The following is a 24,613-nucleotide window of genomic DNA, read 5'->3' as shown; positions in this document are numbered from 1 at the left end:
AGGAGCACAGCCAATTTTCAAGACAACCCCGAATTCTAGGACAGAAAAGTTTAAACTTGTTTACATTGTTATTTCCTTGGAAAAGTTACCAAGCCACCCACGTATTTCCTTAGTAAACTTTTCCCTACAAATCTATGCTTTTTAGTGCTTGAGAATAAAGCCCAGGGCCTTGCACATTTAGACAAGTATTCTTCTAAGCTACATCTTCAACCCACAAATGACTTACACTGTATCATGCCCATTCCTTTATTTTCATATCCTTCCTTACTAGGAGGGAATCTTTTTAAAATTAGATATCCTACTTATTTACATTCCAGATGTTATCCCCTCCCCACCCCCAGGAACTCCCTATCCTGTCCCCCCCCCACTAGGAGGGAATCTTAAACTTCTCAGACATGCTCAATTATTATGCTAAGGAAATACATCCCGGTGACATTAAAGACTAGTAACAGGCAAGTGTCTTTGAACAAAGTAACAAGTTAGATCAATGAATAATTGTACATGCATTGTTGAATGAGAATAGAAGCTACATTGTCTGAGACCTTTAAAATAAGGTTACAAAAAGGATCTTGCAGATTCTTATGTGTAGAATCTAAACAATCTAATGGATATTTGTTTCACTTTGCATATTATTCTGTAGGTTCTTTAAATTCTAATTTTTAAAAAACCTAGCACGCTTTTTTCCTCAAAGGAATAACAGGTTGAAAATAGTATGAAATAAATTAACTTAAAAACCTCCTCTTACTATTTCTGTAATAATTCTCATGTTTTCAATTATGAGAAAATAAATTTAAAATACCAATAAAAGTTAAAAAATATAAATGTTTATGATTTGCCTTTTGAAGTTGCTGTTAAACATGAGTATTAGGTATTAATATCTACTATGTTATATCAAGTATAACATATATCTCAGCATATAACCTTAAATCTAAAATTACTATATAGCAATTTATAGAATATTATCTATTACATACATGAAAATCAAGGCAGAATAATACCCTAATAGGATATTTTAATAATCCTTAATAAAAGAATTACAATAGTAATCTTTGTTGGTTGAGGCAGGAAGACTGCCATGAATTAGAGGCCAGCCTGAGTTAGAGATGAGATCTGGTACTAAAATAAAATAGAGGCAGGAGGATCTTTATGAATGAGTTCTAGGCCAACATAGTCTACAGAGTGAGATTAGGCTAGCCAGGTTTACACAGAAAGAACCAATCTAAAGAAACAAACAAACAAACAACAACAACAACAACAAAACTCAACCAACCAACCAACCAACCAACCAACCAACCAACCAATCAAGACTTGGTTGAATAAACTCTATTGAGCTATTACAAAACAAGAACCTAACTGATGTATTGAGAAACTTAATGTTAAAATCTTACTTCAAAGCAACAACACTTTATACTGTTTTGTCATAAAATAAATAGCATTCATATCAGAAAAATTACAAAGGAATAAATCTGAAGTAAAACATTTTCTTGCCAGCTAGAACAAGTGAATTTGGGAGTAATTAACTATATAGAATAGAAGCCATAACATGAAATCAATCCAAGAGATTTTTATTAGTAAATGAATTTTCATAATAAAGTTTATTAAAAAAAAAGTGATTAAGCTTCGAGCATTAGTGAATTTGTACAACTGGGTCCTAAAAGAAAAGTAGAGTTCAGAATCAAGATTTCCAAAAGCAGGGCAAACATGAATGCTATGGATTAAGGCTGGTAAAACCCAGTCTTGGTACTCTGGGTCGGGCAAGCTGGTAAAAGTCAGTATGGGAAAGCACCAAGAACATAAATACATTTCTTAATTAGGCAAAAAGAATTTCTGGTTCCATCTGGTTTACCTGTGTAGCTCTGGCTGCCCCTCAAACTTAGAGATCTGCATGCCTCTGCCTCCCAAGTTCCAGGATTAAAGGTGTGCACCACAACATCCAGCAAATATATTAATACTTTAGGTTTTTAACACTGTTCTCCTGACCCATACTAAGATCCCAAAGTACTTAATACATTTAAAACCTTTAATCTTGAGTTGGTAGCAAAACTGGAATTCCTTATATCGAAAGTGCTTTAGTATTTTTGCAAGAACACCTGGGAACCAGTTTTATTCTTCTAGACTTTTGTGAAGGTTTAAAATAGATATATTACCATAGATTCTGTTACCTTTGAAATTCTAGAAATAAGCGTTGTGAACTTTATTCTACTATGTCATCTTTATGAGAATTAAAGAACCCGTATAAGTATTTTTTATACATGAAATATTGTTCCACAATTTTCATATTTATCTTGTCCTTCAGTGAAACTGTGACCTATAAATTTTACTTAACTGAGGAGTGAAAATTCCTATTGAACACGTAATTTTATACTAGCTGACCAACAAGTTGTTCTTATTTGGCTAGCCAAACTAATAGTTATTACTGAATTCTATTAAATAACAGAACTAACATATTTACTAAATGGAGTATGGATGGAAAGCCCTATTTAAAATGTCAGTCATTAAATGAGCTAAGATATCCTGGGCTCAAGCATATTTCACTAACAGGCTAGTAAGAAATACAGAATCATATTATTATGACATAATAAACCTAGTTGCATATAGTTAAGGCTACTTTTTTGAATCAATACCCAAGAAAATTTCTATAGACTAAGGAGGACTTTCCATAGAAATTAGATTTACTGTGAAAGGCAGAATGAAAGCAGGAATTAAAGCATTTCTAGAAGTTGACAAAAGATACTCAGAATGCATACTGAGTATTTGTAAGGAGTGTAGCTCATTAATGCAAAGGTGTGTTAGACAATGATAAGCTCCCAGAAGATGTCATGTAATTAAGTGGGATAAAACCTACATGCTTTAATATCTAGAAATGAGTAACTATGACCTATAAGTAGCATATATTTATTGAGGCAAATATTTTCTTAGGTAAAGATTATGCTACTGTGGGACCTGACAACAATCTGAACAGTGGGTCATTTAGTACCACTGGGAAATATTCATGACAACCTATGTTGACACTGGCTCATACAAGCTTACCTTACAGGCATTCTTTATCACCTTCCTTATTTCTATCACAGTAAGTACTGGGTAGTGAAGACCTGAATTTGATCCCTGAAAGAGCAATACTTTCTATTTTTAGGGTAAGAATTTTGATGTTCAAGCTGATGTATCACATTTCTTCATTTCCAGAGGACTTTAAAATGTTTTTCCTACCTCATCAATTCTAAGGTCCTTATGACATAGTTATTACCAGAATGCACACTCCATAGTTGGTAGACGGGCTTTTAGAGTTTATTTGCATCCCGGAAGCTTACTTACCTCAATTTTGTCCTTCAGTGAAATAAATAATTTTTTTCTCCTAACAGGCCTTGTAGTTCCTCTGGCTGCTTTTCAAGACATTCTTTCAATACATTGTTGGCTTACACCCACACTCTACATTAGCCATATACAAAAGACTTTCAATCACAAACGGTTTTGGAAAACAAATGTTTATTAGCAATAATTTAATTTGCATAAATGAAAATTTGTATGCTAGTTTTTCACTATCTTCAAATTTGATCCTTCAATTTGACTATACAGAAACCAAGGCATTCTGGTATAAGGAAGCATGTATTGAAAGAACTATAGTTTCTTACCAGAAAACAAGTATCTGAGACGAGGACATGATTGCTCCAAGGTATGGCTGAGGAGAGGGTTTTTATTGTAGATTATGAAGGAGAGCACAGTCAGGGACATCTAGAAGAGTCCAGGGTAGGGAGAGAAAGTATGGCCAGCAGGAATGAATGGGCCATGGGGGTGGGGGAGTGAGAGGCTAAGACCGAAAGTCAAAATAGTACATGGCTCATATGGCATGGTTACATAGAAATGAAAAGCTGAGGGAAGGGAAGCCCATGATTTGGACAACTTTAGGGTAGGGGTGGGGTGAGAAAAGTTGCAAAGAGCTAGCATGGCAGCATGGATTCTGAAATAGGTACTTTCTAGGCTGAGGGCTTGGAGGCCAGCATGCTCTTTGGTATGGTAATGGACACCACTTAGCCATTTGTCCCCAGTTTCTTATAGACAGGGCACTCTTAAAGCCATTACAAAACTTTCTTGAGTTATACCAATACAGAACTTCTAGAGAAAATATTTAAAAACATTGCAAAATTCTCAAGTTACACCAACATACCACTTTCTAGGGAAAAACATTTCTGATTGTATTTTCCTTTTTCAGAAATTAGCCTGATCTCAAACCTGAGCTGTTCCTACTACAGATATACAATCTAAAATAGACAAATTATTGACTTATAAAACTACAAATTCCTTGCATTTTAGAGGCTCCCAAGCAAATCAGAATGATTAATTTTTAAAATCTTATGACAGTTATTATTGTAAAGCTTTTCCTTTTGGGCCTTCTCTTTTTACTTACTTTTTCAGTTCTCCGGGGCAGGGTTCTCTCCGCATAGCCTTGGCTGCCCTCAGAGATCCACCTGTTGCTGCCTCCCGAGCATCAGGATTAAAGGTGTGTGCCACCATGCACGGTTGAGTCTTTTCTTAAAGTAGACTCTAACTTGAAGTTTAATTTAAATTTTTTTTTTTTTTTTAAATTTGGGGCTGATAAGATGGCTCAGTGGGTAAAGGCACCTGATGCCAAGATTGGCAACCTGAGCTTGAATTCAGGAATTCATAAAGGAAGTAGTTCTCTGACCTCTACTCTAATACTGTGGTATGTGAGAAACAAAGCGTGTATGTACCTACTCACATACATATATACAAAATAAAAAAAGTTAAAATTTTTATTTTATCTTTATGTGTATGGAGGTGAGAGAACAACCTGCAGAAACTGGTTTGTCCCTTCTACCATGTTTGTTCCAGGGATCAAACTTGCATTCTCAGGCTTGGTGGCAAGTGCCTTTACCTGCTGAGCAATCTTGCTGACTTTAACTTATAATTTCAAATACACACTTGTTTTTGAAGCAAATATTTCCCAGTTAATCAGATTTTTAGATAAGTGAGGTTTATTAATATAGTTGTGTATCACATTCTTGAGTTTTACATTATAAAAATATAACTTAGATAAATGAATTGAGGGCTGGAGAGGTGGCTCAGGGGTTAAGAGCACTGACTGTTCTTCCAGAAGTCCTGAGTTCAATTCCCAGCAACCACATGGTGGCTCACAACCATCTGTAATGGGATCCAATACCCTGTTCTGGTGTGTCTGAAGACAGCTATAATTGTACTCATATACATAAAAAAAAGAAAAATGAATTGAAACCTTTTTGCTTATTCTAAATGAGTCAGTCATATTCAGAGAAAAACATTCACTGTAATAGGGCAAATATTTACCCAAATTATTGTCATGTTTACTAACATTAACAATTTTAGAACAATCATTAATGTCATGAGGGATGAATAAATATTGGCCTTATGCATGCTATACAAATATTGATTCAAAAATATTTTTACAACACGACTAAACATGAATTTCATTTTGTATTCTGATAAATTAATGTGGTCATTGAAACACAAAACTTAAGGAATGCCTTTCCCTAAAGTACTAGAAGGCATGATAACGGAATGAGCCCACAGAAAAGTTTTTACATTCTCAAGCTCAAATTAAAGTATTTAGAAATCTCATCCTTTTTATATTTGCTTTTATATATGTTTTTCCATTACTATTATACAAGTAGTAACTTTGAACTCACAGATAAATTCTTTTTCTAACAGCTGGGGCTAAGAAGGCTAGGGTATAGCAGCTAAACATATCTTGTTCTTGCAGAAGACTCAGGTTTGACCCAGTCCCATGTGGTGGCTCACAACTGTCCATAACTCCAATGCTAGGGAATCTCATACTTTCTTCTGACCTCCTAGACACTAGATACACAGGTGGTAGACAGATAAGCATGAGGAAAACACACATATAAAAATGAAATCTAAGGGAAAATAAAAACAAAACCTAGCAAAACAAGTCCACACATGTCCAGAAAAGTATGAAGGGAATAACATTAGTTGCCTCTGTCTTTTGTACATTTGAATATGCGGTCTTCAGACACACCAGAAGGCATCTGATCCCACTACAGATGGTTGTGAGCCACCATAATTGCTGGGAACCGAACTCAGGACCTCTGAAAGACCAGCCAGTGCTCTTAACAGCTAAGCCCATAAATCCTATTTTTTTTTTTTTTTTTTTTTAAACACCAGAATCAGTTGCATTGTGTTATCCAGAATTTATAAATAAAAACTAAATCACATTCTGGCTGGGAAGGGTGGTTACATGACTCTAATCCTAGTACTTGGGAAGGAAAGGCAGGTGGATCTTTAAAGTTCAAGACAAGCCTGGTCTACATAGTGAGTTTTAGTCCAGCCAGAGCTTAAAAAAAAAAAAAAAAACCAAAAACAACCCCCCTCCCCAAAAAACAAAACAAACTGTCACCAACCCTCAAAATAGGGTTGTATTTACTTAGTATGCTGGTTTGAATATGCTTGCCCCAAGAAGTGGCACTATTAGTAGGAGTGGCCTTGTAGGATAAAGTGTGTCAATTTGGGGGTGGTCTTGGAGACTCTCCTCCTAGCTGCCTGGTAGTCAGTGTTCTCCTGTTTGCCTTTAGAACAAGATGTAGAACTCTCAGCTCCTTCTCTAGCATCATAGCTTCCTGGGCACTGCCATGCTTCCCACCTTGATAATGGACTGAACCTCTGAACCTGTAAGCCAGCCCCAATTAAATGCTGCCTTTTGTAAGAGTTATCTTAGTCATGATGACTTTCCACAGCAATAAAAACCCTAACCAAGACACTTAGCTTTTAAGCTTCAAAATGACAATAGATATACCTTTCATTTTCCTCTAATACTTTCCTTTTGAGGCCTTGAAGGTTGGAAGAATAAGTGATAGTGGAATCTCTCAATTACGAATTCAAGAAGTAGGGCTTTAGTGCTTACTGCTCTTGCTGAGGATCAGAGATCAGTTCCTAATACCCATGGCAGGGAGCTCATAATGCCTGTAACTTCCAGTTCCAGGGGATCCAATGCCTCTGACTAGTATGCAGTGTATGCATGCATGCGAGTGCACGTATGTACACACACACACACTCAAATTTTAAAAATGAATGCAACAATTCTTGAAATCTTTTCATTTTGCTTTAAAAACTTACAGCAAAAATAATTGAAGCTAATTTTAGAATTATCTAATTTTGAAATGATTTACCTAGTTCTAATAGTTAATTCTCAATTGTAACTCTTAAAAATCTCTGCATAGTGCCGTTTCTTTTTTTTATAAATTCCACAATGGGAGTGACTGTGAGGTGACATGACTTCAAATGATTTTTAAAATTTTCAAAAATTTCTCTCTCCTCTTCAAATATATACTATTTGTAAGAAAATAAGACTCTGCTTATCCTTAGTAAAATTTCTTACCCACAGTAAACCAGTGATAAATTTAATGAATCTACTTGTAATATTTTATAACCTCAATTTACTTATAATTTGTTCACTCATTCACCTATAAACAGCTGCACAGTATATTAACTTCTGATAATGGACACTTTACAAATGCTTCAGAATGTTCCACTACAAACGCAATAAACACAGGAAATCCACTGGAGTTTATCTACTAAGCTTAAAAATTTGCAAACTGAACTTACTGTAGCTGGTTGAAAAACTATCTGAGAAATGTTATTACTGGCTATCTTACTTGATAAAATACGTTAATATATGAATGTTAGGATTAATGTTTAGGCTAGTGCTCTTGCAGTTCTAGATGTCTTAATTTTGTATTTAAAGTTTAAAATTTCATTTATACTTCTAGTATCTTAAAAGATAATACATGCAATTAAAGGAGGCACAATTATTGATAGAAATGTTAATCTGTCAGATGCATTAAAATAATGAAAAAAATGGCAATGAAAAAGATTTAAAAACTATATATAGTAAAGTTGTACTTTCCTATAATACCATCTGTTCATGGAACAAAAATCCATCTCAAAACCAAACAAAATCCACCACATACACAGATACCAAGTTGTTCAGCTCATGGGAAGAATAGTTAACAGTACGCTGCTGAAGAAACACTTGGCACACATGAGAGATCTGGCCTAAAATTTAAAATGTACCAGAGACAGGGGACCAACAAGGTGGCACATCTAATAAAGGTACTTGCTGTATAACTTGGCGACCTGAGTTTTATCCCTGAAACTCTTTTAAACACTGAAGGAAAGAACACACAAAGTTTGTCCCCTGATGGCCACATGGGACATGCCCAATCATAATAAATAGGTGCGACGTGGAGGGGCCTTTAAAAATAAAAGGCTTAGAGTTAATTATCTGGAAAAGCAAATTTAACAACTTAGAAAGGCTGGTGCATGATATACCAACTGTAGACTTTGAGTTTTATTCTGCAGGAAAGAGCAGTGTTTTAGAAAATCCAGTTAGTGGTACACATTGAAGATGATAAAAATTTTAGATTAAAACAGATGCAAAAAAAAAAAAAAAAATTCCTTGGATGAGATATTGCTAAAAAAGAAGTGAGAAATAACTAGGTATTAAGTACAGCAACAATTCTCAAACTGGAGAAATCAAAAGTCTATGGCTGTTGGGCCGCTGACAAACAAGAACAAATTCAGTGTTTCTTGGAACCACTTACTTTGCCTCTTGCTAAACTGATCAAGAAGAAAATAATTTGAGAGCCAACAAAGCACTATTAATAAAAACCTGGTTAATCACCCATTTAAACATTTTTTCCCCTATTCTCTTAATGGTTTTGAATGGAGGCTCTTAAGTCAGAATAAAAACATTTTCTTCCATCTGCAAAAGCCAAAAAAGCTAAGGAACAGATAATTGTTTAGGTTATCCTAAAGTACCAAGACTGAATTTTCTATTAATGTCTATCTAAGTTACCCTAAAGTACTAAAACCAAATTTTATATTAAACTAAAAACTCCAACACCAGACTTCTAAATATATTTAAAATATATTTTTTCTGTATATGTGGTGGGATATACGTCCTGGGGCATATGCATGCCACAGCTTGAGTATATGGCAAGATGCAATTTATTTGAATCCCTTCTCTCCTTCTATCAAGTAGGTCCTAGGGAGCTGAATTCAATCAGGTCACCAGGTTTGGCTTTGCAGGAACCTTTACTAGCAGACTCATCAGCTCCAACTTCTAACATGTTTACATTCTATTAATTGTAACTCACTCTTTTGTCTCATACATACCCTTTGCTGTTCCTGTAAACACCCCAAATGTGTTAGCTTCAAAATCTTTATATTTGTGATTTCAACTACTCAGAGGTCTTCTTCTGGATACCTTATATAGTTTGCTCTCATTTTTTACTATTCAAATGTTACCTGGGAGGGTTATTCCCCAAACATACTTTAGAAAGTATGTTTGAAAAAATACTGTCAAATAGCAATAACTACCACTCCCATCTTGCCTCCTTAATTTTTCCACAAAACATAAAAACTGTCATTTTTCTCTGCATCCCAGTATTCATCTACTACCCATCAGTACTGTAAACTCCCATGAAAGCCAGGGACTTATCTGTTTGGTTTTGTGATGATCTTTAGCACTGAAATAGAATAAATTTTTATTTCACTATGTAAATACTACAAATCTCAAATATGCTGTCCAGACTGATCTTGAACTCACAGAGACCCACTTGCCTCTGCCTTGAGTGTTTCAATCTCAATTAAAGGTGTGTATCACCATGACTGGCTGTTTTTGTACTTTTTTGGTTTCATTACAACAGGGCTGGGTTTACATGTGGATATCACATCTGACTTCAAATATATTTTCAATGCTATTTAACGTTTTCATACTCAAATATAAAAATTGATATAAAAACCTGCAATTATAGCCCTGGCTGTCCTGGAACTCACTCTGTAGACCAGGCTGGCCTCAGAAATCCACCTGCCTCTGCCTCCCAAGCACTGGAATTAAAGGCGTGCGCTACCACTGCCTGGCCACAATTTCTTTAAAGAAACGATTTAAATTTTCTCTTTATTTCAGCATAATACTAGACTTCATTGATTTACACTAAAGTGGTATTTTAAATATTGTACATGGAAAGTTTACTTATCAGCATTCCTAAATATTGTAATACAAAGTGAAGAAACATGCCAACTATCATTTTCCAAAGGTATTATTTGACAGATTCACCAAAGATAAATGGGGGTGGAGGGTGCTCCACTAAGAAAGATCCACTGAGCACATGCATTAATAAGTTAAGGCTGAGGAACATGTAGCACAAATGCAGCATCATTATTTTTTGGTTTTGGTATATGTTTTAGTAGTAGAGCCCTTCTTGAGGTCCTGGGTTTAATCCCTACACACTAAAAGAAAACAAACAAAACCAAAGCAAAACAAACCAATAACAAAAAGTGAAAGGGTAATAGAGGAAGTGAAAACTGGCATGCCTAGGATGTATTTCATCAATGTACACACTAAGAACACAATCCCTTAAGTTTCTGGTGGAAGAATAAGCTGTACATTAAAAGGTTCCAGGTATTAGAAATAAACTCATTCTAAGCTATCCTTTAACTGCTTCCTAGATGGAATGCATTGATGATCTTTCATTTCTTCTCCAAGATATGTAAGTAGCATATCTAAATATTTGCTGGAGCCAAATCTATTTAAAACAATAAGGACATTTTTCTTTTCTCTTTTTAGATGGTATTTAATGAGAAACAACACTCAGAAAAAAATATTTTTCATAAAGGGATAGTAATATTTCTTTGCAAAAGGAAAAAACCAAAACCAAACAAACCAAATTTTAATTAAAATGCTAACTTGTAAAATTGTACATGTAAAACCCTAGATCACAAAAGAACATCCATATGTAATAATTTTTTGAAAGATAACTAAATTGTTATTAATGTAAATGTGTATAACTTTTATTTTGCTACTAGCTATCCTTCAAAATTAGTAAAAAAGATAGAACTTAACTCTAGATTTTCAAGTCAGTAAGAACATATTTAAAATTTACACTTAAATGTATATTTTAATATACACAGGCTATTTCTTCCCTATGAAAAAATGGAGAAAAAGTTATGTACAATTAATCTTAGTGAGTTTTCTATTGCTGTGAAGAGACACCATGCTTATGTAAAAACGCTTACCTCAATGGCCCACAGTGACTTGTAGAAGAGCCAATATCACTCTTATATAAAAGCTTTACCTTCTAGCCAGTCTATCATCTTTTGCTACTGTAGTTATGGACATCCCCATCGGAAAAACAGTGATTGCTCCTAAAACGGACTCTTATTTTATAATTAATTAAAACAGTTAGTTAAAACTTACATAATTTTACCTTAAAATTAGAATTGAGTAGTGATTCCTTTGAATACAATTCCTTAAAAATTAACTGAAATACTTTTAGGATCTCCACAACACATGATATTGGGTAGAATTCATTAAGAATCTTTAATCTGAAAAGGTAAGAGGTTCCTTGTAAGAAGTAATGACACAGTTAGAGAACATTATTGTGAGATACCTGCATTTTCTTAAACATTTTAAAATAATGACTTAAAAGATTTCCAATAAGGAACATAGGATAGTCAAAAGAACATTTCCTTTGAAATATAATCAAAATATTCTGAATGTATTTATAAAATTAATAACTATGGTAGCTTTAATCTGAAGTTAAATATTAAGTCACGTAAGTCTTTCATACTTTTGACTTGTTAAAAATCTCCTGTTAGCAAGCCAGCGGTGGCGCACGCCTTGGGCAGCCGCCTCCAGAGGGCAGCCGTGCCCTTCTTTCCGAGTTCGAATCCCGTTGTCTCTCCCTCTTCCCGTGTGATTCATGGGAGAAAAAAAAAAATCTCCTGTTAAGGACTTAAACATTTTAGTAAAAATAAGAAAAACAGTAATTATTAAGTTAGAAGACATAGGATTAAGATCCTAGTATGTCATAGCTGATGCTTCCTCAGTTAACCAATGAGAAGATCAGCCACTCTAAGGATTCTTCTACATTTAAAGTTTAGAAATTCAACTTACATACTTTAATGTTCTTCTCCTTCATTTAAAATAAAATATTTAGACATACTAAAGATTGTTATAATCTGTAGTATTTCATACTTTATCTATATCTAAAGAAAACTTCAAGAGAAAAATAATTTTTCTATTATAAGTAATAATCTGAGTCCAAATTCATATAGAATATAAAGACACATTAAAATAAACTGTGGTACTTCCTAAATTCTTTCAAAACCCTTTTACATGGGAGTGCTAGACTGAGCGGTCAAACCTCAGTTGTACTAGGTCTATACTCTAGCACTGTAGTTGTTAAGAAACTCTGGAAAAGTATTCAAGGCTTAACAATTCTTCTGTCAATTCCAGTTGGTGCTTCATTTGTGGAGCCAACCAACCACACATTCAAAACATTTGTGTGGCCAGGCATGGTGGCCCACAGTTTTAATTAAAGAATTTGGGAGGCAGAGGCAAGAGTATCTCTGTGAGTCCCATGGCAGCCTGGTATACATGGTGAGTCCAAGCCAATCAAATTATTTCTTGGGTAAAAACTGCATTTGTACTGAATTGTAGTTTTTTCTTGTCATTACAGGAATAACTTGAATAACACAACCATCCATGTTAACATTCCACTGCACTATACATTAAAAGCAATTTAAAGATAAGTTTAAATATAAGGGAAAACATGCATGGTCACAAGCAGACATTTTATACAGGAGACTCAAGCATTTACAAATCTAGGTATCTAGAAATCCTATAGTCGATTCCTCACAAATAGCAGTAATTATATGTTTTTTCTTTTTTTAAAAGACAGATTCTCATATAGGCCTTAGATTTGCTTTATGGCCAAGAATGACCTCAAGCTTCTAATTCTCTTTTTTCTACTTCCCCAGTGCTGGGATTACAAGTGTGTTCCTGGTATGCAGTGGTAAGGCTAAAACCCATGGCCTTGTGTATGCGAGGCAGAAGCACTCTGCCAACTGAGCTACATTACCGTTCCACAATGATATAGTACTTTAACCAACACAATATGTGGAGAGCTGTTACTCTGACATCATTACAACAGAATAATACTAAACATGATATCACTAATACAATTAGAAAAACTTGAAAACACACAAGTAACATCAATACACATTGAATTATGGTTGTAGAGTATTGCCAACCTTACTTCAGCAGCACAGTCAATACTGGAGATAATTTCAGAATCTTAACGCCAATATTTACGTGCTGCTAAGGCACTGCTGACATTGCTATCATAGGAGCTATGAATAAAAAGACAGGTACTTTCTTCAGAAGATCAGATCCTTGTATTTTGAGGCAGCACAATATGGCCTGCACCTTTTCAAAATCCACAAACCATTATGTGCTGCTACTTTACTCCAAGGTTTTGTTTTTGAAACTCATAGCACCTAAATAGTAATTTACAAAAGTCTCTTTAGGAAAAAAGCAGAATACATAAAAATCCATGTTTGACAAACCTAATACTGGTATGTGCTTAATTTTATAAGTTTTCAGCAGAATAAAATATATTTTCATATCATAAATTTAGTAAGTCTACTGTAAACTTAATACAGTGCTGTAATTTATAGTAATCACGAAATAAGTCGTTTTCCATGCCAACTTAATAAGAATATAATTTATTAAACTAGCCAAACTTTTGAATGTATTTAACATATGAAGCAGTTACAAAAGTTGGTTTTTACCTTATTAAGAGTAGCACACCTTTCAAAGCCAAATTCACAGGATAAACCTTTATGTTAAAGGACAAACATAAAATATATAAGAGCTCAGTTTCAAGAAATTTATACTAGAAAAATACTTAGAACCCGCGCACATGAAATACATTCCCCAAAATATACAACCCCCAATATACACATGGACACTCAAAATTTGTCTCCATATTGAAACAGTTATTTTGAGTTCACTGTCATTTATTATCTAGAACAGGAGTTCTGTAGCACAAGCCTAAGTTAACCATTTGTATGTTTTTCATTAAAAAGGCTATTCCTTTAAAGGTATACCATTTTACACAATAAGACAAATTTATACAATAAAATTTGCATTCTGATCTAATTGATTATAGAAAGCATAGTCATCTTCCATCATTCTGTTTATGAGCACAGTCTTATTCCATTTAAGTTTTGTCTTTTCTCTATTACTAAAATGTATGTATATAATTTATGAATAAGTCAATTATGGTGTCACCCATTTCTCTATTATTGCCTGCAAATTTTAACACAATTTTTAACATCTATTTAAAATATATCAACCCACACTTGAATTTACAGTGTGCTAGTTTGTTTTCCATTGTTTTGAAAAACATTATGATCAAAACCAACCCGGGAATGAAAGGGTTTATTTCATTTTACAACCTAATGATCATCATCATGAAGGGCTGAAATTAAAATCAGGAACTAGGAGGCAGGAACTGAAGCACAGGCTGTAGAGGAATGTTGCATACCGGCTTGCACTGCTTGCTCTCTCATACTACACAGGACCTTTTGCTCAGGGTTGATGCTGCCCAGTGGGTTGAGTCCTTCCATATCAAGTATTAATCAAGAAAATGCCTCCAAGATATGTTCACAGGACAATCTGATAGAAACAATTCCTCAACTGAGATTCCCTCTTTCTAGATGTCTGTTAAGTTGCTAAACTAACCAGCACAATCAGTTACATGAAAATTTAGGCTCTCCTCAAACCTACTGTGTAGTTAAATTTTAAACATGTTTTAAAACATACATGGCTATCTTCACTTAAGTATTTTACTGAACACCTAATCTATGTAACCACTCTCCCATTTGTTACACAGTAGTTGCTACAGTGGTGTACAAAATATACTTTTCTCTTTAGAAGGACTCTAGAATGATCTAAATTATAAGAAACACCATGAATTAACTATTCAAAACCATATGTTGATCTAGACATGGTAACACACCCTTATAATATCAACACTTAGCACAAGGATCAAGATTTCAAGGTCATCCTTTGGTACATAATAAATCCAAGGACATCCTAAGCTACATAAAACATTGTTACAAACACACACATATCAACCCCACCTCCCTCCTATACCATTCTGACCCTATACAGTACATAGAGACATTAATTATTCCAATCTCGAATGAATGATTTAAAAATCAAGTCAATCTTTTGCATGCAAACATCTGTATTTTGTAAGCCAAGACAAGTAATCTTGAAACAGAATGAGTATTCATATTCATACTTATAAGAAAATTACATTAAGATATGCTCTTATTTCTAAAAACTAGTCTACCATACATAAAAGTTTAGCAATGTATGTACTTTAAGGGGTTAAGTTTTTGTAGCATCAAGTACATCCATATTCCAAATACTGTAACTCTAAACTTTTCACTTCTGATAACCTTAATCATTAAACACTTAACTGCCCATTCCTCTTACCTTAGTCCCAAGAAACTAACTTTCTACCCAGTCTCCTGAATTTGTCATATCCCACAATTAAAGAGAACTTATGTTTAACTTTACTTATGAAATCTTCTATCTGTATAATCTCTTGAGTAGAGGCATGAGTCAGCACAACCACACCCTTTACCTGCTGCTAGAGACTCAATTTAGATCCCCATGCTTATAAAGCAAGTGCTTCATCATTCCCTCCCTAGCTCTTACACGTGTGTGTGTGAGTGTGTGTGTCTATGTATGTACCATATATGTGCCTGAGCAGGCCAGAATAAGTTGTCTATAGCTATAGGAGGTATGAGTGCCTGATGTGTGTGCTGGCTGGGAAGGGAAGTTGGGTCCTCTGAAAGTTCTTACCCACTAAGCCACTTCTCCAGCCCTACTTTTTTCTTTAAAACAATGTGTAGTATTTACTATGTATATATGGGTGTACCACTACATACAAGTGGAAGTTAGAAGACAAACTCAGGTATTTGTCCTAACCTTCTACCTCGTTTGAGACACAATCTTGTTTGATGTGCTACTGTGTGGAAGCAACTCCTTCAGTCACTGAGCCACTTCTTCAGCCCCCACTATTTTTTTTTTTTTTTTCATTTTGGAACTTTCTGAAATTTTTCTTTGTTAATGTGTTCCTCTGAGACAGGGTCTCACTCTGTAGTCCATGTCGGCTGAAAACTTGCAATCCTCCCACCTCAGACACTCCTCCCCAACCTGGCACTACAAGCATCAGACACTATCTCTGGGGATACTATTTCTCTGTATCTTAGTTTCCTTCATTTAAAAAAACAAAAACAAAAAAAAAACCCTTCATTTATGTGTGTGTGTGTGTGTGTATGTAATCACCATGTAGGGAAGTTAAAGGATGCCTTGTGGGAGTTGGCTCTCTCACTTTGTTTTTTTGGAGACAGGGTCTCACTGCGTTGCTCTGGCTGACCTGGAATTCTTTCTTTAGACCACTCTGATGATATGCTTGTCTCTGCCTTCTGAATGCTGGCATTAAAGGCACGAGGCACCCTCACCCACTTTACTTTTATTTTTTTTAATGCTAGACATAATGGGAGCAAAGTGGCAACTTACTCAAGTTTTAATTTCTATTTCCCTAGTAATAAGTCAGCTTAGCATTCTTATTATCAGTAATCATGTTATCTTCTTTGGAAAAAATGTCTATTGAAGTCTTCACTTAGTTTTTGCCTATTTGTTGATGGTGAACCTAAATAAATTCTGGCTTAATAGTTAACAGTTCCTACCAAAAACTTGATTTGAAAATATTGTCTTTCATTATGTCTGCCTTTGTGTTTTGTTTAGAATTGTTAATGTACAATTTTTACATTTTGAGGAAGTTTATACAATTTGTTGTTGCTTGTATTTTTGGTATTAAGTTCTAAAAAATACTTGTCAAATCCATTGTCTTGAAGTTTTACCTTAAATTTTCTTTTTTGTTTCCTTTTTTTGCTTTTTTGGTTTTTTTGAGACAGGGTTTCTCTGTGTATCCCTGGCTGTCCTGGAACTCACTCTGTAGACCAGGCTGGCCTCAAACTCAGAAATCCACCTGCCTCTGCCTCTCAAGTGCTGGGATTAAAGGCATGGGCCACCACTGCCTGGCTTACCTTAAGTTTTCTTAAGTGGTTTTCAATTTTAAGACTTTTTGTTTAGTCTTTGACTTACCTGAAACAAAATTTTTACTACATAATAACTTCATTTTTTGGTGTGTAAATATCTAGGTTTTCTTACACTATTAAAAGGCTGTCTTTTCCCTTTAGTGGGGGACTTAGCCCATCCCTTGACAAAGAATTGTTTTTATGATTCCACTTCATACCAGATTTTCCATTTAAACCAGACTACTGTGCAACAACCGTTTTCTAGTATGGCCCATTCCATTTCTTCATTCCTGTTCACCTTAGGTCACTTGAAATATCAAACTGTCTTTAAATCTTCAAATATTTGCTTTCAAGTGTATCACCTTAAAAAAAAGTATGAAAATAATTAAAGATAAAAGCTACTAAAAATGATTTTGTCCTTTATCTTTATACAATGGTTATAATTTCAAATTCAGCGGTTACTTTGTGTAACCCTGACTGGACTGGAACGCAGAGATCTATCTGCCTGCTCTTACTCCTGCGTGCTAGGATTAAAGGCATGTACCACTACCCAGTTCCAAATTCAGTGGTTTATATTCTGGCCTAAGGACAAGAATAATTTTCTTTGTTGGGTTTTGATATAGTTCAACTTTTTCCTAATTTTTAAAAAAAAAAAAAAGCCATTCTGAAAGGTGAGATAAAAATAGGTAAACAAAATGTCTTAAGGCAACTTAGTTTGTATAAGGAAACAGAATTTCCCCTCAACTCTATTTGTTCCCATTAATAGTTTTCTTTAGAAATACTTACTTTTTACCTCATAAAACTTCTAATATTAATTCATCTTGTTTCCATAAAGCTTAGCACTTCACAAAATATTTAAGAGATATTTAAACATGTTGCCTAAGTTATATCATCATCTTGACTGAATCAGAATAATGGGACAGTTTTTGAATTTAACTTATTAATATAAAAGCAGCCAGTAATTTGTTGGAGCACAATGACAGAATACAGAATCTGAGATCAGAACTCTGACATTCTCTCCTTTATGAGTCTCTCCCATGGCTGTTATTCTAGTACACTGACCCTTTCTGGTTCCTATCTGCGAACCATTAAGATACATATAAGCTTTTCAAGGACACTTCTGAACCACAGCCATCTTATGAAGTTGTCAAAGAACATGGAGGAAATGCTACCAGGTTTAAGTTCTGATGACAGGGCAACAAATCTCAGGGCACAACGAATCTACTTAAATAGCAAAGCTAAAGGTATGAAATATTGCAACAAAATTTGGGAAGTTAAAAGCTGGGTATGTTAATATTATCTTTGGTGTGGCAATAATACCACTATAAAATCTTTGGAACTATTTCTTCTCTAAACATTTTAAAACCCTAGTTGTAAAATTTGATATGTCAAAGTGACAGAACCATTTGTAGTACATACTACTAAATACTTAAAAATTCCATTTCCATATGTGATTTTTCTCTAAGAAAATGAGCTTACATAACATATTTGAAAAAAATAAAAAAAGTGTTCTAAGAACAACAAAACAAAACACTCAAAATTTATTTACTGGCTATCAAAGGAAAACTAAACCAATAGTTTAGGCCAAGTCAGGTGTGATCACATAGTTCAGGCCAAGTCAGGTGTGATCAATGACAACTGAATATGTATTTCAATTCTGTATAATTTGCTCATTTTACATGGAAAATTTCAAAATTCAAGTTTCAGGGCTGCAAAGTTATTAGCTCAGTGGTTAAGAGCACTTTGCTGTTGTAGAAGACCAGGGTTCAAGTCCCAGAACTCACAAGGAGTCTCAGCACTTCCTCAAACTCTAGCATCTATGCACAGACATACATGAAGGCAAAACACTCATACATATTTTACAAAGTTCAAATTGCAGAACAGAAGATGAGAATGATAATCACATTAAATGTTCTGAGGATATTACCCCAGTGTATTTATCTTAAAAGTGAAATTCACACTGCATCAGATTATTATATTTGCAAATTTAAATTCCTACCCAAACCAGGTGGGTGGCTAAGTGTTGTAAGTGGAACATGCCTATAATTTCAGTACTCTAGAGACAAAGGCAGAAGGATTACTACAAATTCAAGGCCAGGCAGGGTTTCACAGAGATAAGCCGCCTCAGACAAAATGAACATATATAGTACCAAAATTCACACCCTGGTATAACTTTTAATTTTACCCTCCCCAACTCCCCCTGTCCATACAAGGGATCATACTTGCAGGGCTGTCCTGAATGTCACCAAACTGTCAGGGATGACCTTAGTCTCCTTCTCTTCTGCCCTCCACCCCGTCTGTGGGGATTGCAGGTATGCAGCTCGGCACCCAGTCTACTTGTTGCAGGACATCAAACCCAGAACATCGTACTTTCTAGGTAAGCACTGTACTAACTGAGTGACATTTCTGGCCAGTTTTAACTTTTCTAAGATACAAAGTGATCTTAAAAGTAAATTCTAGTAACTGAATCTAATTAGAAGGTGAATCTTTGCTCAAAGTGAAAAAAACAAAAACAAAACAGAAAGTCTATTTGCAATAAAAGTTAATAAATTCCATGGTTGTTATTTTGTTGAGACTAGAAAAGCCATCATCCCCAAAAAACAAACAAACCAAAAAAAAAAAAACCCATACAAAAACCAAAACCAAAACAAACCGAAAAAAAAAAACAAATTCCAAAACCAACCAAACAAAAAAACCGAAACCTCTCCTCTTACATACACTCCATAAAGGATTAACTTAAATCACTACCTTAAGAGAAACTATGGTATTAAAATAAACACTAAAGAGAAAGGTAGAAACAGGCATACAAAACCCACATAGGGTCATATAACGTGGGTCATTAGGAGTACACTATCAACTGGAAAAAACTGTCTTTTTTAGAAACTTGCTGGCTTCCGTGTGACCAATTAATGAACCCAAACTTAGATGGTACAAGATTAGTATTTATAAATATTTCCATTCTAATTTCTCAGAGATAAAAATATGGAAAAAAGAAAAAAGCAACCAGTAAGCATTTTACCATGAGTAAAATGAAGGTTTCAGTATTTATCTGCCTTACCTCCCCTATGTAGCCCCAAAATAAACCACTCTCAATTCTTGAGTTGAATGGCTGATCATCTGTAATTCTAAGGTCATCTAACATACAAGTTCTGGATTACCAACGCAACGTGTGACACAGTGGAAAGTATCTGAAGCTCCAACTTTTTAAAAATGGGGTCACCTAACCCTTAACGCCATTAGCAACAGAAACTTGAGCCTGAATTCCCTCAGAGATGCAAAATTAGCTCAAGTAGAGGGAAGTGAATTTTTCTTTTGTTCATTTGAGAGTCTGAATTACTTTCACAGAAATAATTAGCTGTGTGTATTTAACACGATTTTAAAGCTAGTTTTCTTAGATATATTAATGTCAGCTAATCTGTTAGAATTATTGTAATTTAAATGAATCAAAAATTTAACCAAAATTTAAATAAATTTAAATGTGTAAATGTGTATACAGAAAAGAAATTTCATTGGTTGTTTTCCCTATCTCCTGAAGTTTTAAAAGCTAAATGTACAAAGAAGTCTCAAATGAATGTAAAAAACAAAACAAAAATATTTCTCAAGAGTCTACTTTCAAGCTATAAAATCAATACATTTTGAGTAACAATAATAAAAATACCATTACCAGGACTGGAGAGATGGCTCCTTGGTTAAGAGTACTTCTTTGCTTTGCAGATATTGGGGTTCCCAGCACCACCCATATGGTGGCTCACAACCAACACCTTATAACTTCAGTTCAGTGGATCCAATGTCCTCTTTGTGACCTACATGCATACCAGGAACATACACAGTACACATATATACATGCATGTAAACACACAAAAAATATATAAACCTTAAAAAGAGATCTTTGCTTTGCTTATTTGTAAACTTTAAATAAAGGATTCAATATTGTGATTTCAGACTTGGAGATAACAGGGCCTTTCTATAAAACACTTTCCATACTAGTAAAGTTGCCTAAGGCAATGAAATTATTCTTGTTCTAAATTAATATCAAACATCAATAAAGAGAGCTAATGAACAGTTTAAGTTATTCAAGAATAAATAGAAAAATAATCAGATATAAATGGAAATATGATACCAAACACAAGTCTTTGTAGCAGTGGTGGTGGGAGGGATAACTAAGGGAAGAAGGGATAAAGAGAGGGAGGGAGGGAAGAGAGAAGGAAGGAAGGAGCTAGAAACTAATACTTACAAAATAATAATTGTAGGGCTACTTTGAGGGTCATTTTAGTAATATCTTCATTTTATCATTGTTAAACCTAGGAAAAAAGAGCAAAGATTTCAACCACTATTTTCTGATTCTTATACATTTAAAAGAATCAGTGGTTACTGATCTCCATGAGGATAAGTAACTCTGAGGGGGGTAAAAAAAATCTGGAAATAAAGCATTATGCCATGTTAAAACACACCAGAAGAAAATATTGTTCAGAAATGTCTGAGGCAAAAAATAAGCGAAACTAGCAATGCTGCAATCGTTTTCACAGCTGTACTTTACTTTTAAGAGAATGGGTTTAGAGCCTCACACCCCAGCAGGAACTATATCACAGCCCATCCTTTAAAAGAGAAACTTAAACTACCCCAGTGACCTTAGTTAGTAAAAATGTTTTATCTCTGTGGGATAATACACTGTACTTGTACTTTTGAGACAGCCTTGTTAATATAGCCCAGACTGGCCCTGAATTTGGGATACTCTTGCCTTATCTTCCTAGGTGCTGGGATTACTGGACTATGCCAACATACCGACATATAAGCACTTATTACAAGATAGAGCATAGAAAGACTACACTAAATCTTAATACCTTTACCAGAGTATTCCAAGTGTATATTTTATTGCAAAATACTTACTTTCTCACAAAAGTATCAGCACTTTTTTAAATTTCAAAATCCACCAATCCCCTTTTCCAATAATGCCAACGTGAATCTCTACCCCAAAGCCACCTCTACTGAATGTTAAAAAAAAAAAAAAAAAAAAAAAAAAAATCCCAATTACACATGAAGATCCTTTGTGCCAAGCTCGGATCTCTTTGGCATCTTACAAGGTAACTATAATCTTGATATGGTATTCATTTGTCCTACATGGTTTTTTACACTATAACTACAAATGTAACTGTTACACACATACACTTTCTTGAAAGGTTTTTTGGTTTTTTATTTGCTGAATAGTCATTCAGAATATATACAACTTTTATCTTAATGGCTATGTAGTTTATGAGACTATATCACAACATATAATGGGGGAGGGTCCTACTGTAATTTCAACTGCACTACAAAGCTACCAAGTATTCCACCAACTGCAAATTCCCCAACATCTGAAAACACATCTTTTTATAAAAAAGCTACTTCTAGTTAGAAATTAACATTTTTTAAAATGTTGAGTTTTATTTTGATTTTCTTTTTATTTTTTCACATCTATTTTATGTTTTTGCATGCTTTGCCTGTTTGTGTGTCTGTGTACTTCTCGAATACCTAGTACCCACAGAGGCTAGAAAAGGGTGTTGGGTCCCCTGGAACTGGGGCTGTGAGCTGCCATGTGGGTTCTGGAAACTGAACCTGGGTCTTCTGAAAAAGTACCAAGTGCTCTCTTTTAACCTTTGAGCCATCTCTCCAGCCAGCAGTTTTTTCTTAAGTGATCATTCTCTTCTGCTTTTAGTGTGTATCTCTAACACAGTATGTATACTAAAGTTTCTGTTAGAATAAACCAAAGTTTGTCCCAAAACAGTTTCACAAAAATAAAGTTCTAATAATGAATTATTCTTCATATGACCAAAAAAATAGCAACACTTAGAAGTATTGTAGAAATGATAAGCTTTCTAATTAGACCCTGAATTTTGTAGATCCAAGATAACCAGTGGCTGGGGATGGTAAAGCCTGATGTAAATAAATGGTTTGGTGTGAACAATCCTTCTCACCCCCAGGCCATCTCATTTGTGGTGTTCTTTTAAAAAAGAAAAGAGAGAAAGAAAGAGGAAAAATCTTTTAGAGCTTATAAAAAATATAAATTGTGGATACCTAGTATCAGAAATTTTGAATAAACAGGTCAGGAAAAATGAGTTATTTTAGCTTATTTTACTAGCCAGTCCAAACATTTTGTAGCAGGAGTCAATCAGGGCAGAGGATACTTTCAAGAAAGAATTTTGCAGCTAACTTTTAGGTTAAGCATATGCAATATTAGTATGTCTATCTGTCAAGCTACATCAAAATATTAAAAACAGTATGAGCCTATAAAAGCAATTACAACTACAGTTAATATGCTTAATTTCACATTGCCAATATAGACTGTGGTCTCAATTAACTCAGATAAACATACCATATGACAAAAGCTATTTTTGTTAGTAATAACAATTAAGAAATGGTATTGTGAGTTTACTCTGACTGGTAAAGCAAACATTTAGCATGGAGATGGGTCAGAAGCAATTTTAATGAAGACAACGAAAGAGAAATGATGAGTATCTTTTAAAAATACAACTGCAAATGCCAGGCTTTAAATTAGGACACTGATTAACAAAAAAACAAACATCACTTGTAGTTTTCTATCAAAGCCTTATAAATGAAACCAGAACCTTAACAGAGATCTAGTATTCACTTACTTAGGACTGTAATTATACAGATGAAAGAGGAGAAAAACAGGTATGATGATACAAGTTTGTTTAAATTAAAAGTGTACAAGTCTATAAAACTGTATCACTTGAAATTACAAAGTCTAATTTCTAAAAGATACAGAATAGGACATGGTAGATATCATTTTAAGAAATCATAAAAGTATGACTAGAACTATAAAAGTTTAAGGGTAAGAAAAAAACCAACTTGTACATTTTTACCTCTGCCCTATGTTGGTTCTAATGACTGACAACATGAAGTATAGAATATTTTTATTATAGTGAAACTAGTAACAATTCAGTCTTCTTTATATGAGGCTACAAAAGGAAGATAATGTCCTCAAAGTGAAAGAAATACTCCAAAGTGGCCACGATGTTTCTTTCTCAAATATATATCTGAATCTGTAGTACAAACAACTTTATTAGTTCAGTTTTCTTACTCTAGTAGCTTAAAAGTGTAGAAAAACACACATTTGTAGAAGTTTTCAATTCTAACAAGAGATTTCCTGAATAAAAAATTAAATATAACACCACTGAATAAAGTTAAAAAAAGTCCAAAACCCACAAATATTAACTATTCTCAAGGATGCACTGAAAAAGTATCTTTCAAAAAGATCATTCTTTAAACCACATATGGGAAACCTTTCCACATGTGTGCAAACTTCTTTGGCCAATATGATTATACACTAACAGCACTCTGCAGTACAAGGTAGCTGACAAGCAGCAGCGATCACCCAACTTCAATTTTTATAAGAGACAAGAACAATTGCTATGGTGGTGACACTTGCTTCTTCCCCATGATGTTCCTACTATTTAAAAAGCACCACTCAAGAAAAACATATGCATCTAACTCTGAGAAAAGAAGTGCTTCTGTACAGTTTATTTAATAAGTACATACTTGTATCATAGGATAAAATTATGTAAGACAGAATTTAAAAAGTGTAAGGTGGAAAAAGAAGACAAAATCACTGTTTTGGTTATTAGAAAGGGAACCTACAATG

The 24,613-nt window shown here is 34.3% G+C and overlaps 1 long non-coding RNA gene across 3 annotated transcripts in view; it reads right to left on the bottom strand.

Annotated features, from left to right (window-relative positions):
* Positions 1 to 3,466: 3,466 nt before the first annotated feature.
* The window catches only part of LOC117705449 (uncharacterized), a 60,268-nt gene continuing 39,121 nt past the window's right edge, over positions 3,467 to 24,613 (bottom strand). For all 3 annotated transcript variants that reach the window (XR_013109331.1, XR_013109329.1, XR_013109330.1), the window contains exons 3-5: positions 21,209 to 21,275; positions 13,645 to 13,691; positions 3,467 to 11,756 (exon numbers count right to left, since the gene is read on the bottom strand). This is a non-coding gene — a long non-coding RNA (uncharacterized LOC117705449). The remainder of the gene's footprint in view (positions 11,757 to 13,644; positions 13,692 to 21,208; positions 21,276 to 24,613) is intronic.

The sequence above is a fragment of the Arvicanthis niloticus genome, chromosome 3 (assembly GCF_011762505.2).
Source record: "Arvicanthis niloticus isolate mArvNil1 chromosome 3, mArvNil1.pat.X, whole genome shotgun sequence".
Taxonomy (NCBI): domain Eukaryota; kingdom Metazoa; phylum Chordata; class Mammalia; order Rodentia; family Muridae; genus Arvicanthis; species Arvicanthis niloticus.
Note: the sequence above shows the minus strand (reverse complement) of the source record. Positions and strands in the feature narration are given on the sequence as shown.